Here is a 15,405-nt window from a genome sequence, read left to right as displayed (position 1 = left end):
ACCAGTCTGAGCTCCGGCTAGGCGCACGGATGCCCGTGCGAGTTTGACAAGGCCTTTGGGGAAGGTGGCTGACGACACGGGCGATACCTATCTCTCGGCAGAGACAGGCGCACCACCACCAACGCCCGCCCGGCCGCGTACCGCAGCGAGGGTTTTCGTGCCTCCAGACCCCCGCGCGAGGGTGCCGGACAGAACGGTAATGATCCTTCCGCAGGTTCACCTACGGAAACCTTGTTACGGCTTTTACTTCCTCTAGATAGTCAAGTTCGGGCGTCTTCCGAGCGCTCCGCCGGGGACGCGAACGACTCCGGCGGGGCCCGTCCGAGGACCTCACTAAGCCATCCGATCGGTAGTAGCGACGGGCGGTGTGTACAAAGGGCAGGGACTTAATCAACGCGAGCTGGTGACTCGCGCTTACTGGGAATTCCTCGTTCATGGGGAATAATTTCAATCCCCAATCCCCATCACGAGCGGGGCTCAGCGGGTTACCCGCGCCCCTCGGCGAAGGGTAGACGCACGCTGATCCGCTCAGTGTGGCGCGCGTGCAGCCCCGGACATCTAAGGGCATCACAGACCTGTTATTTCTCCTTCTCGTGTGGCTGAACGCCACTTGTCCCTCTAAGAAGTTAGTCGCCGACCACACGGGGCCGCGAAACTAGTTAACAAGCCGGAGTCTCGTTCATTATCGGAATCAACCAGACAAATCACTCCACCAACTAAGAACGGCCATGCACCACCACCCACAGAATCGAGAAAGAGCTATCAATCTGTCAATCCTTTCCGTGTCTGGGCCGGGTGAGCTTCCCCGTGTTGAGTCAAATTAAGCCGCAGGCTCCACTCCTGGTGGTGCCCTTCCGTCAATTCCTTTAAGTTTCAGCTTTGCAACCATACTCCCCCCGGAACCCAAAGACTTTGGTTTCCCGGGCGCTGCCCGGCGGGTCATGGGTGTAACGCCGCCGGATCGCGAGTCGGCATCGTTTATGGTCGGAACTACGACGGTATCTGATCGTCTTCGAACCTCCGACTTTCGTTCTTGATTAATTCAGTGTAAACGATAGTTCATGTAGACACGGCAGGCAGAATGTTTATATTTCATTCATACTCCCCGGACCCCCCCATTCGCTAACAAGCTTATTCAGTTGTACTCCTTTAAGTCATACGTTCAACCCCTTGTCATTCTCATTCGCTACAAGCTAACTCACTCACGCCCTCTTATACCCACAGTGCATCTCAGGCGGTTCATTTAAGCAGCCTCTGTTCTCTGTTCATTCTCTGTTCATTCTATGTGCTTGGCTGTCAGTGCCGGTTGTACAGCTGTAGGTTTTCAAACAGCTGTAGGTTTTCAAATTTTCAAATTCCTTGGTTGCTGAACCAATGCATTTTGCTAGCTGCTGCGAGCTGTTATCTGCTGCTTATCTACGCTTTGTGTGCTGCTCTATGATATTTTGGTGCTATATGAGATGATTTTGCTAATGATGCTGACTTTACCACTGCTACAGCAGCCAATGCTTCTTCTATTATTGCTGCTAACACTACTGTGCTCATAGCTTAAGCTAACATAGCATGCTTGCTGCCATGTAGAAGTTTGGAATTGTTGTAGCTCAAAGCTAATACAGCATGCTTGCTGCCCATGTACAGTAGAAGCTTGGTTGTAGGCTACTCCCTTTTACCATGTGGAAAGCTGGAATTGTTTGTAGCTTAAAGCTAACATAGCATGCGGCTGCATGTAGAATCTTTGTTTGTTATACAGCACTGCACAGTTAACATAGCATGCTTGCTTCCCATGTGGAAAAATCGAATTGTTTGTAGCTTAAAGCTAACATAGCATGCTTGTTGCCATGTAAAAGCTTTGATTGTTTGTTTAACACTGCACAGTTAACACAGCAGGCTTGCTTCCCATGTAGGCTACTCCCCTTTACCTCATCAGGTAATGAAACTTGGCTATTTTAGATTGTTGTTATTATTTTTATTGTTTGCTTAAGGTATAGAAGTAATGGAGCTATTTTTGGGCCAAATCTTTTTCCAAAATAAGTACTGCTTCTAAGTTCTAATGCTGTTCTGCTGAGGCACTCTTGACTCTGGGAATACCCACAATGGTGCAGTGCCATCTAGTTGGCTCTGAAGCTTCAAGCAGAGCTTCCAACAGTTGTATTGCTACTGCTTGCTCAAATGCTTTTATAATATGTTTATACTTATCAAGGCTGTCGTAGACAATCTGTGTGCAACGGGGCATAATATAAGACAAGAAGTCAAATTCAGACATGTACTCAAGCCAGGATAGGAAAACACAGCATATGTATCAAATCAGTGTTGCCATGTCTGCTTATTATAAGCGACTTTGGGATTGTGTTCTGTAAGTCACAGCAAATATGATTTCTAAACAGTGTTCATGTGAAGGAACCCCAGATTCATATGTAATCATGGTGCAAAAAATGTTTAATATTCTAAACATTTGTTTTGCGACTTGTTTTTATAGACTTGGCCGCTCGTTTCTCTTACAATCTGGCAACACGGCGTGGTGGTGTCACGTGACTACTCCTTGGGAGTAATCAGGAAGTCTCATACAATACAGCAATGCATCTTGGGTACTGTAGTCTATGCAACTGACAGTCATATCATGGGGATCAGTTCAATGCTACCGTGTGAGAATAAGGTGAAAGGGCAAGGGTGTTTTCTTTCTTAACTGGTCATGTGCAGGCATTATGGCAGTGTAACTGTCATGTTAAATAGGTACACAACTATCATGGGATATTCAAGTTAATTTAATCCACTCAGTGAAGCTGTTATTTCTGCATTCCTGTTCTATTCACTTAATTAACGCTCAAGTTCAGGTAACTATAATGTGGGTGGATTAGTTTGCAGATGCTTAAATAGATAATTACTTCATGGTGGATTTGAAGTCTTGTGAAATGGGGCGATTGCTTCAATTGTAGTGGGTTGTCCTCCAGGGGGTGCCATTTAGAGGGCAAACAAAGGTTAATCTGATTCTCAGATGCAGGTGGATTCATTAGTGCACTGAAGCTAATTTGCACGTTACTTCACTTTTAGCTAACCATGTCATTGTAAAGGGATATTCATTGCTTGAATTCACACTGCTTCTGTTTTTCGTTTCATGATTGACTGCTATTATGGTGATCCAAGGCTTTTGATGGCATGACCTTCTTTCCATCACGGATGCCGGGAAGGTTCAGGTTGGGTTGCTGTTAGTTCTAAAGTGCGAGCTACTGATTCTACTACTACAAAAAAAAAAAAGCTATTGTTAGCTGTCTGTCTATTTGTCTACCTCCACACTCTTGAGGACAGAACAGGCTCTAATTGATTCATTAGGTATAATTAGTTGTGTTTTATATTAATGAAGCATTGATGTTATGCTATTTTAAAGTCCAAGGTTTATCAGATAATGTAAGGTCATTGTAAATTAAAAGGATTGTGGAAGTATTTGTAAGATTGGTTGATGGTATGGCACATACTTTCACCCGGCTGTATTCCACCATGATACCATTCATAGTAGTAGTAGTATTATCTTTTTGTATTTGTTGTGGTCTCTTGGAGTACATTAGGGCCAAAAGATCTAAATGGGGTTAAAATTAAAGGCTTATCTGTTAATACTGCCTAGCTGCTCAAGTTAAAGGTAGCTATAATAGGTTGAATCATTCGGTTCAAATAAAATAATATGGACAGTTTGCTGAGGCTTAGCTTGATTATGCTCTGGTTGCCACCAAGTTTCAATTCGAGTGTATTCAAGGTCATTGTTCTTAAATTGTGATAGTTATTTGGGCTGTTGTATATCATTATGTAGCATTGACACCGTACTGCTATTCAAGTCAAAAGCTTAACAGGTAATGTGAGGTAAGGATTGTAGTATATGTAAGAAGGGTTAATGGAAGTAGTTTGGAAGGAGAGCAGATAATGGTAGCTATTTCTATTCATTGTGGATTGAAGCTTGTGAATGGGGTGATTGTTTTAACTGTAATTATCTCTAGGGGGTGCCATTTAGAGGGCATACAAAGGTTAATCTGATTCTCTGCTGCTTCAATTCCTATCAGCATTATGGATTGGTTTCATTGTTTGATGAGCTAACTTGCATGTTACCTTCACTTTTAGCTTAAACATGTCTTTGTAAAGGGATATTCATTCATTGCTTAAACTTATTCTGTTTTATGTTTCTTGAGCAACTGCCCATTATGGTGATCCAATTCTGACGATGGCATGAACTTCTGTCCATCATGGATGCTGGGAAGGTTCAGGTTGTGGGTTGCTGCCGGTCTTCATAACTACTGCAGCGATATGGTCATTGCCGAGCAGTTCTCAAGATCACCTTGGTGGCATAACTGGATCTACTTCTGCTGAAGTCATGAGAGGCAGGTCATCATTAATCAAATCTAAATTTATTCTGGTGCAAGCTTACTGAAAGCCATGTCGGTTGCTCACTGCTTGATCTGTGTAACCCACTCACACTGATGTTCTAAAGGAAACGGCGTCCATAAAATCCAGGCGTATGTCAAATGGTATGGATCGTTTAATGATCTCGGACATTTAAGTATTCTGGGATGGTTGCTTTATATTGAACTTATTACATGGGTGTTTAAATCGCTTCATTCTATGTTGGGATTGTGATAGTGAATTTTGTGAAAAGTTAATGCATGATTTGACTCAAAAGTAGCTTTGGATCACTCGGCTCATGTGTTGATGAACGCAGCTAGCTGCGAGAAGTTATGTAATTACTAAGCGGAGGAAAGAATCTTAACTAATGTAGATATTATTTGGAAACAGTTCTATCAGTATCTTATGGGTTTCTTAGATGTGGGGAATACATTTCTTGCACTGAAAGCTTTAACCCCTTGCATGACATTTCCATTCCTGTCTTCTCTTTCAGTCACATGTTTCAATTCCTCTTAAGCACTCTAAATCAGTTAATTATTCTTATGGAATATCAGTTATTGTAAGAACTGATACCGCTTTATTCTAATGGAATATCAATTATTGTAAGAACTGATACCGCTTTTGTCCGTTCTCTTCTATGTCTCGTTACCTTCAACGGCGGTTAAATTCTGGGGGAGATGAACCTTGTTCGGATGTTGGGAGGGCCATGTCAAGGCTTGGTTCGCTGCCAGGAAGCAGGATGCCTTCAGATGTGGACTTGCCCCAAGTTGTTCACTCCTTTCGGATTGGTGCTGCAACTCAGCAGCATCTTTGGTTCCATCATTCACACTGAAAGCCATGGGTCGTTGGTCATCTGCTGCTTATATTATTATGTTATATCCGTTAAATACGGATGAAATTCTTTCTGCTCAAAAAGCTATGAGTGTAAATGTATGATCAATTATGGAATAAATCAGGAGTTGCATAATTGATGCCATGTTAAGTAATTGCTCCTGCCTGAGCGCAGGTTGGGGGTCAGGTAAAACACTATAGCATCGGTCGTGTTATGGTCTCACGTAGGCTATAGTGTGGTATTATGATGTTATGGTATCTTTTAAAGTATAACTGGTAAAACACTATAGCATCGGTCGTGTCATGGTCTCACGTAGGCTATAGTGTGGTATTATGATGTTATGGTATCTTTTAAAGTATAACTGGTAAAACACTATAGCATCGGTCGTGTCATGGTCTCACGTAGGCTATAGTGTGGTATTATGATGTTATGGTATCTTTTAAAGTATAACTGGTCTTCATATGCTTCAGTGGTTTAGGTTGGTAGGCATGGTTTACCTAAGGTTTGGTCGAGTTTGGTCTCACGTTTACCTTAATGTGGTAGGCTTATAGATAGGTAAATTTATAAGCTTTGGTCGTGTTGGGTCTCACGTATGCTTAATGGTGGTTTAGATGGTAGGTTTAGATGGGTAATTCACTATAGTGTATTCCTTCTATATCAGGTCACCGTCCGGGCGAGCGGGACTTGCCTAAAGGGTTAGCATTGCTGCCATCATATAGAAGGAATTAGACATTGCTGTCTATACACATAGTTATTCATAAGTTCATAGTTTATTTCCTTTAACATCAGAACACAGTGGTGTTTTGCCAAATGTGCATCTAATAGTCGCTGCTGGCGCAGGATGTCGGCTTTAGATGTGAAGGGCATCTTCGGTATGCATTTAAAGGAAATGTGTCAACGCTGACACTCACATAGTTAATTCATGTAGCATATTTCAGTTATATCAAATGGATTTAAATGGACTTGCGTCAATTTGATGCTTTTACTGATAAACATTCTCATATAAGGTAAGGTGTGGCTCTGTATTTGCTCACTGCAAGTGAGCGCGTGTTGGGGGTTTGTGATTGAAGATCTGTGTCATTTTGCACAGGAAATCTTTTAATATCACATGAGCAGAGTCACACCGCCAAACTTGAATGCAATATCATTGCATATATGGTAACGGTCATATATTAATAAATGGTTAAATGGTTCATTACGGTCTGGTTATTTCTGAGCTGAAGTGTCTAAATGAAATTCAGTGTAAACGATAGTTCATGTAGACACGGCAGGCAGAATGTTTATATTTCATTCATACTCCCCGGACCCCCCCATTCGCTAACAAGCTTATTCAGTTGTACTCCTTTAAGTCATACGTTCAACCCCTTGTCATTCTCATTCGCTACAAGCTAACTCACTCACGCCCTCTTATACCCACAGTGCATCTCAGGCGGTTCATTTAAGCAGCCTCTGTTCTCTGTTCATTCTCTGTTCATTCTATGTGCTTGGCTGTCAGTGCCGGTTGTACAGCTGTAGGTTTTCAAAACTCCTCCACCTCCCCGGCCTCCTCCCTAGCATCTGATGTTGGCAGGATAGTTTTGTAGATGGCGTTGTATTATGGTGATGGTTGTACATTAAGGGTTTAATGTCGTGTCATGTTATAACTGTGGTGTAATAACTGTGGTGTAATAACTGTTGTGTAATAACTGTTGCGTTATACCTGTTGTGTTATAACTGTTGTGTGATGTTATAATTGTATTACGCTCTGCTCAGGGGTTTGTGATTGAAGATCTGTGTCATTTTGCACAGGAAATCTTTTAATATCACATGAGCAGAGTCACACCGCCAAACTTGAATGCAATATCATTGCATATATGGTAACGGTCATATATTAATAAATGGTTAAATGGTTCATTACGGTCTGGTTATTTCTGAGCTGAAGTGTCTAAATGAAATGAAAACATTCTTGGCAAATACTTTCGCTTTTGTCCGTCTTGCGCCGGTCCAAGAATTTCACCTCTAGCGGTGCAATACGAATGCCCCCGGCTGTCCCTCTTAAGCATGGCCCCAGTTCAGATAATAAAACCCACAAAATAGAACCAGGGTCCTATTCCATTATTCCTAGCTGCGGTATTCAGGCAGCTCGGGCCTGCTTTGAACACTCTATTTTTTTCAAAGTAAACGCTCCGGACCCCAAGCAGGACACTCAGCTAATAGCATCGGGGGGGGCGCCGGAAGGCAGGGACAGGGACGGACGGTGGCTCGACTGGCGTCGGACCGTCAGCTCGATCCCGAGATCCAACTAGGAGCTTTTTAACTGCAGCAACTTTAATATACGCTATTGGAGCTGGAATTACCGCGGCTGCTGGCACCAGACTTGCCCTCCAATGGCTCCTCGTCAAAGGATTTAAAGTCCACTCATTCCAATTACAGGGCCTCCAAAGAGTCCTGGATTGCTATTTTTCGTCACTACCTCACCGTGCCGGGAGTGGGTAATTTGCGCGCCTGCTGCCTTCCTTGGATGTGGTAGCCGATGTGGTAGCCCGTTTGCATGTATTAGCTCTAGAATTACCACAGTTATCCAAGTAACTGAGGAGCGATCAAAGGAACCATAACTGATTTAATGAGCCTTTCGCAGTTTCACTGTACAAGCCGTTTGTACTTAGACATGCATGGCTTAATCTTTGAGACAAGCATATGCTACTGGCAGGATCAACCAGGTAGGCCTCCTGTTCCGCCGCGGACGTCGCGCCCAGCTGAGGCGCGCGCCGTGGGGTTGCCGGTCCGCCGAGGCCGCCCAGGCCCCCCGTGAGGAGGGCGGCGGTGTCTCCCGGAGGCGCACACTGCGTCGGTCACCACTTCTTCCGTTGCCCCTTAGCCGGAGGAAAGCATGTTACAGGGGATTGGCGCCCGTGGCCCGTTACGCAGCTGTTTGGTCGGTCGCCGGAGTACGCGACGCAAGCAGGGTTTGAGAAACGGAGTCTCCAGAGCGCGCCTTTGCGCCCCCGCGGCGTGCGGATCTCCTCGCCGAGCCCCGTGATGGGGCTCGAGGCGAGGCCGGCAGGCCGCCCTACCGCGTCCGACCGGAGGCCTCTCTCGGGCCTGCCGTCGTCCCGTCCATCGGCGTCCGCACGCCGGCTCCATATATCCGGGATGGGAAAAGTTGGCGAAACTACCGGGAGAGAATTTCAAAGGAGTGGGCCATGGCAGAGCCCAGATCCTCGTGGGCTCCACGAGGACCTCCAGGGCGCCCGTCCGCCCGGCCGTGCCCGAGCAGAGGCCTCTCTCTTCCCATAAGCCCGCTGGGAAGAGGCCTCCGATTTCATGGTTCTCTCCCCCCTCGCGGGGAGGGGGGAGAGGGACCCACGGCCACCACCACCGGGCGCCCCGCTCGGGCACCCGCGCCGCCACCCGAGACGGAGCCTCGCGCTGGGCATCGCGACGGCCAAGCTCCACAGGTACGGTCTGGAGCAAGTCGGCGTCTCGCCCGGGAGACTTTTTCAAAGGAGGGAGGCAGGCACGAGCCAGACGCCTCCTGGGTTACGGGCAGGTGACAGGGAGGTACGACGCGGAGATCCAGGACAAGGGACCCCTTGCGGCCCCGACACTGCCCCAGGACCAGGCCCCGGTTCCGGGCATGGTCTATAGCTACCCGCTGGCACCAGTGGCCACTTTCCCCCCACGCAAAATTTCACGCAGGGGAGAGGCCCTGAGCCCACAGCTTGCTGGGAGCTCTGGACTCTGAAGAAATCCTGGCTTTTTTCCGAATCCTCCAGGATTTGGGGCCTCTCGCGGCGCGGACACTGCCCCAAGACCATGCCCCGGTTCCGGGCATGGTCCATAGCTACCCGCTGGCACCAGTGGCCACTTTCCCCCCACGCAAAATTTCACGCAGGGGAGAGGCCAGAGCCCCAGACCTCACGGGGCCTGCAAACACAGTGCGATTTTCACACTTTTTCCCGGGTTTTTCGGCCGCAGTTTGCCCGGGCAGCCACCCAGGGACCCGGGGGGGGAACCGACGCGTGCGCACCCCCGGCCCGGATCCAACGAGCCCTCCGCCGGCACCGGGCGACCCAGGGACAAGGAGGCCAAAACGGGCGGTACGCCCGAAAAGGCGCAGATCGACAAGCCCGAAAAAAGTTGAGATTTTTGGCCGGGGGTCCTCCAGGGGGTCCCCGCGGACCTCTGGAGGCCATACAAACACTCAGCGCGATTTTTGATTTTTTTTGGAGAACCATGATTTTGGGGGTCTCCGCCGCCCCATCGCTACCCCAGGAAGGTGCCTCTTCCTGGGCATGGTCCCTACCTACGAGATGGTACAAGTGGCCACTCTCCACCCATTCAAAATTTCCAGCAGGGGAGAGGCCTGCAGCCCAGAGCTTCTTGGGAGCTCTGGACTTAGAAATATTTTCAACTTTTTCCGAAAGCTCCAGGGTTTTTGGCCCTGTCAGGCATGGGGACGCCCCCGAATATGGTGGACCATGTCCGGACATGGTCCCTGTATACCCTATGGCACAAGTGGCCACTTTCCTCCCCATGCGAAATTTGTCGCATGGGAGAGGGGCAGGCCCCTGAGTCTCCTGGGCTCTCCGGAGCGTTTTGGGTTTTTTTCGGCCGCAGTTGCCCCGGGCGGCATCCGTGGGACCCGGGGGTGGCACTGACGCATGCGCACCCCCGCCCCGCCCCGGATCCAACGAGCCCTCCGCCGGCCCCGGGCGACCCACGGCCCGGTCAGTACCGGCCGTTTTGGCCCGAAAAAGCGCAGATCGACAAGCCCGAAAAAAGTTGAGATTTTCGGCCGGGAGTCCTCCAGGGGGTCCCTGGGGACCTCTGGAGCCCATGCAGACACTTAGAAACATTTTTGAATTTTTTGGGAGAACCAGGATTTTGGGCGGTCCGTGTCGCCATCGCTGCCCCAGGCAGGTGCCTCTGTCCTGGGCATAACTACCCGATGGCACGGGTCGGCCTTCCAGGCAGCTGCAAGAAAATTCCTTGAGGCAGGAAGGCAGGGGCCCACCTCCTCGAGGGGCTCCTGGACTTAGAAACATTTTCGAAATGTTTTTGAGAACCAGGATTTTGGGCGCTCCGTGGCCCAAAATGCCCCAGGAGGAGGCCTCTTCCTGGGCATGGTCCCTACCTACGAGATGGCACCAGTCGGCCCTTCTCCCTGGCTCTCCCTTTCACACAGGCCAGGGGCCAGGGAGCCCAGTCCCTCACAACACAGTGCCGGGTGCACACTCGCCCGCTCTACCCGCCCCGGGAGCCACCGTCCCTGGGTAGGAGGTGGTCCATGCACCCAATGGGGACCAGGGACCGGCGCCGCCTTGTGGACGCCGGCGGTATTGCGCCCCAAGACAACAGCCTTTTACAGGCTTGTGGATCTGCTCTTTTTCCAGCCGTTTTGAGCCCAGATTCCGGCTGTCGGAGCAGCGAGGCGTCGGAGTAGCGAAGCGTAACCGTTTTGATCAGCTGTGGGATCCAGACACAGGGAACAGGGTTCAGACCATCTCAGACCTGCAGTCGTCTGTAAAGGTAATTCATTCATTTATACTTATTACTACAGGGAGTACATGAGAGAAAGTAAAAAAAATACTGTTATGTTTCATTTCATAATTTTGTGTGAACCTGCCGATCTGTGAAGTATTGAAACAAATTCAATTAAAAACCTGACTAGCACAACTGAAAGCTTTTCTTGACTTTATTCTGTTTTATTTTCAACAATTTGGCATCAAATGTAAATGTCAAAGTTTCCTCACATTGAGGTACTGATAGTAATTGCAACTCTTTTCACTCCCATTTCTTCATTTCTGTAATGTTATTGTGGGCTCAGCGAGCACACTATAGCTATTGTCACAATTTATTTATTCTCTCCCAAAGTATGGCACCAAACTACTCCCACATACTTTCACTTAGAAACTCCATTCAAACTTTAAAAAATCCAGCTTACTGTGGACACGTGTGCTTGTACTTTTCTTTTTGAAATAATTTGTAGTTTTTGAAATAATTAACTTTAAGCACCCAATGCATTTCCAATGGGTTTTGCTAGTGGGGAGAGAGAAGGACAGAGGAGAAATGCCCCGTGTTTTCACTGTGCCACTGTGGCCACATTTTTTACACTACAAATATTTATTTTACATCACCAAGTTCGCACAGGTCTGCTCTCTGATTTAATCCAAAGATCTAAGCTGTGTGATGTATATATTTCGAGTTAAGACCATTAATATCAACCCATGTCTCTTCACACTCTAGCAATCATTACACCTGGTGAAAGCTAGCCTGTCATTCATTGGCTGCTCAATGGTGCAGCAAAGTAACTAAGTACATTTACTCAAGTACTATGCAAGTGCTTACAATGCACAATACAACTTTACTTTCTATTTTTGTTACCTCGACTCCACTACAATTACAGCATATGACAGCTTTAGTTACATTACATTTTTGATTATTAATACAAAACCTACAGTAACCACTCACAGTCGATCTACAATGTGACGCGTTATGACCTTGTAGATCTGCTATTTTCTGAACATTGAGTACTTTTACTTTGGTACTCAAAGTATATTTTGATGCTAAAACGTTTGTACACTGCAAGCTCCACCCCCCCCCCCCACACACACACACACACACACACACACACACACACACACACACACACCCCATACTCCACTGCCACTCCACCTCCCACCCCCCCCCTCCCCCTCTGTCATACTTCGACTATTCAAAAAAAGCCGATCTACAATGTGATGCGTTGTGAGCTTGTAGATCTGCTATTTTGGGAAAACCTTGACAGTTTTTGGAAAGTGTGAGTACAGGGGGTTGCAGCGGCCGGATGGCAACTGCGAGGTTCCCAGTTCGATCCCGGGCTCCCCCAGAGTTAGTGTCGAAGTGTCCTTGAGCAAGATGCTGAACCCCTAATTGCTCCGGATGAGCAGGTGCCTTGCAGGTGCCTTGCAAGACAGAAATACCAGGTCAAACTGAATTTGTACTTTTTATAACTACAGTTTTTTGGCTTTAAAGCGAGCCCACATTGTTTCTTTATAGGAACAATATTTTCTAGTATTCTTCAAAATGTTGCATATCATTAATTCATAGCATCATATACTAGCTGTGGTAGTCTCTTGTAGATTTCTAAGCATAATATTGTAGTTGGGTAAAGGGGGTACTTGGTTACAGCGATCAGGGGGGTTCTATATTAAGCCAAAACATATTTGAGAACCACTGTTCTATGCTATTGGATTTGCATTCCTTCTGTCTGTCATTCCCTGCCGCCCGTCCGATATCTTGTCTGGAGCTCATAGAGCCCTTATTACCCTGGCATCACACAGGCGTGTGCACGCAGGCAGTTTGCAAAAGAACCTGACTCAATAGTTGCAATGGAAAAATAGTCACAGCACTCACCTGTCAAATTCATTCCATCCATCTTTGGGCTGCAGTTTGTCTCCCAGTGATTGACTGTGTTGCTCGTGGATGTGAGGCCATTTTTAAAACAGTTTCTAGGAAATAAGGCTCATAATTCCACTCTGGAAGGGTTGCAATATAATATAAAAAAAACATTGAGCAAATTAAGCATTAACATTTGTGACACTAAAGGTTGCTCTTCCATTTAATGTATTCCATATTTTATGTAAAACAAATGTGAATTGCCTCTGCTCAACTTCCACTTAGATGAATGCTAATTGTGTGCCTGCCTGCCTGCCTGCCTCTCTTCAGACCCCATCTCACCCCTAATAGCACTCATCTCTTCAGACTCCACCTCACCCCTATCACTCACCTCTTCAGACTCCACCTCACCCCCTATCACTCACCTCTTCCGACTCCACCTCACCCCCTTGCACTCACCTCTTCAGACTCCACCTCACCCCTAATAGCACTCACCTCTTCAGACTCCACCTCACCCCCTAGCACTCACCTCTTCAGACTCCACCTCACCCCCTAGATAATCGACTTATCACATTAAAACACAATTGTTGTGCTTTGACGGAATACTGTAGATCTGTGTGTGTTTGTGTGTGTGTGTGTGTGTGTGTGTGTGTGTATGTTGCATGCGCGTCAATCCCGGGGGGGACGGGGGGGTTTTGTCCCCCCCTAGCTTCAGATTGGACCCCCCCAAGTCAGATTGGACGCCCCCCAAGTAATTTAGGATAATTAAAAAATACTTTTTAAATTTAAGTTAATAGAATCCGAACCCGCTTTTGAAATCATGACATGCACTAATAAACACTAATTTATCCCCCCCCCCCCCCCGTGTAAATCCCAAAATGGTTTGGTCCACAGCACCACATTCCTCCTCACTGCACGGTGAAAACACTCGCCCCAAAACACACTCGCCCCTATTTTTTTCGCCGGCCGAGGCCGCCGGATATACCCGGGGCGAGTGTGTTTTGGGACGATGCGTTCTTGTATTGTATCTATCCATTCCCGGCCACACAGCAACATCCAACATGTGGTTTTTCACCGGTTTGTTTACAAGTCGAATTTGGGGAAAGAGCTCAACAACATAACGAGACACGAGAGGATACAAGAGCTATCTGTGCTAGCTGCAAAGTGTGCAGATTTAAGCAAGTATTTTAAAACAGTGATAGACCCCCGCCGACTCAAACTAACGACCACGGGAGTTTATCATCAAATCCAAGGATTCGTAGTGTATAATTATAAACAAACAACCTCCTGGTGCTTCCAAGTTGGGGGGTAGTTTGACCAAAACCAAAGGTATTGAAGAGGAGGATATGGAGAATGTTACGGTCATCAGAGATCAAAGGATTTAGCAGCTGCCATTCTGATAATGTTAGGAGAATGGACTGACAGGAGTGACACTACGATCAGGTAGGGTCCAACCAAGTGTTTCCAAATGGACTGCAGTCTGCACAGAACCCTATCCATCAGATCCAAGTAGAGTAGGTATTTTTTTGCGTTTTTACTCACACGTCTCTGTGCCAAACCTTCTATTCGTTATACTTTACAGTAGCTATTGATAATCGTAGATGGTTGATGCTCAATTCCTCTGCTCTGCTCATTATTTGAAACAGCCAGTGGTGGGTAAAATAAAATTTATATTACTCCTACTTGGCAGTTGGCTGTGCCTCGGCCTGTGTTTTGCCTTGAGGTGATCAGGGCTACTCATCCCCAAGTCATTTAGAATAATAAAAAATGAATGTTAAAATAGTATTTTGATATTAAATCAGTAAAATTAGGCAAAATAACATAACCCTAACCTAACCCTAAAACCGAAATAAAGTAACCAAAATCCAAGAAAGAAACCTCCCAAATCCGCCATATAACCAAAAATGTTCGCGCGAGGGACCCCCCCCAGCCTCAAGACAGATTGACGCCCCTGGTATGTTGAATAGTGAGTTGATGTCGTGTTCAGAGGACGGAAGTGTGAGGATGTGGGAGATGCAAGACCTGCCCCTACCTGCAAAACCTGCTAATCCAGGTACACACACACACACACACACACACACACACACACACACACACACACACACACACACACACACACACACACACACACACACACACACACACACACACACACACACACACGTGTGACAGGGGGGGAAACGGGGTATTCTTATTATTTTTCTGTTATTTATTTATGCATGTTTTTCATCTCTTAACCCCTTTTAAAGCCTGTATTTTGATGTCTTAATGTATTCGTTTCTTGTTGGACAATGTTTTCCCCCGGTCCCCAAGCCACTAAGCAGCACTAAGTGTCAATGACAGCAAACAGCTGAGACGCTGACAGACACTCGGGCGTGGTCCCCACTGCCCAATCCCCTAGTAGGCGACGTCACCGGCGGCCAATCGAGAGTGAGGAGGGCGCGGTGAGCAGGACATGAACTAGAGCCGCGCTCATTCAAAAAGGAGTCAGCAAAGAGGAAGGTTGTGTGTAGGAGCTGGTGAGGAAGCCGAGTGTGAACTGAGAAAAAGACCAGTGCATTGGGGCGGTAAGAGGGACCAAGGGCGAGTACTCACACCACCGAGACAGTGTGAGACGCCGTGTGGACAAGGAACCCTGCGAGAGACCAGAGCATGCAGAGGAGGAGATGAGCCTGGAAAAGCAGCGAATTTAACAGTGACCAAGTGATCGAACGGAGCGGGACCTGGAGCGAGCCAAGGACGACGGGGTGGCTACAGTGTTGCACACGCAACCAACGCAGCGGCAGGTTAATACCTGCCGTCGTTGTAAGTACCGTCTTATGCAACACTAG

This window comes from Gymnoscopelus braueri (genome assembly GCF_963280865.1).
Source record: "Gymnoscopelus braueri genome assembly, chromosome: 22".
Lineage (NCBI taxonomy): Eukaryota > Metazoa > Chordata > Actinopteri > Myctophiformes > Myctophidae > Gymnoscopelus > Gymnoscopelus braueri.
This window is presented reverse-complemented; position numbering follows the sequence as displayed.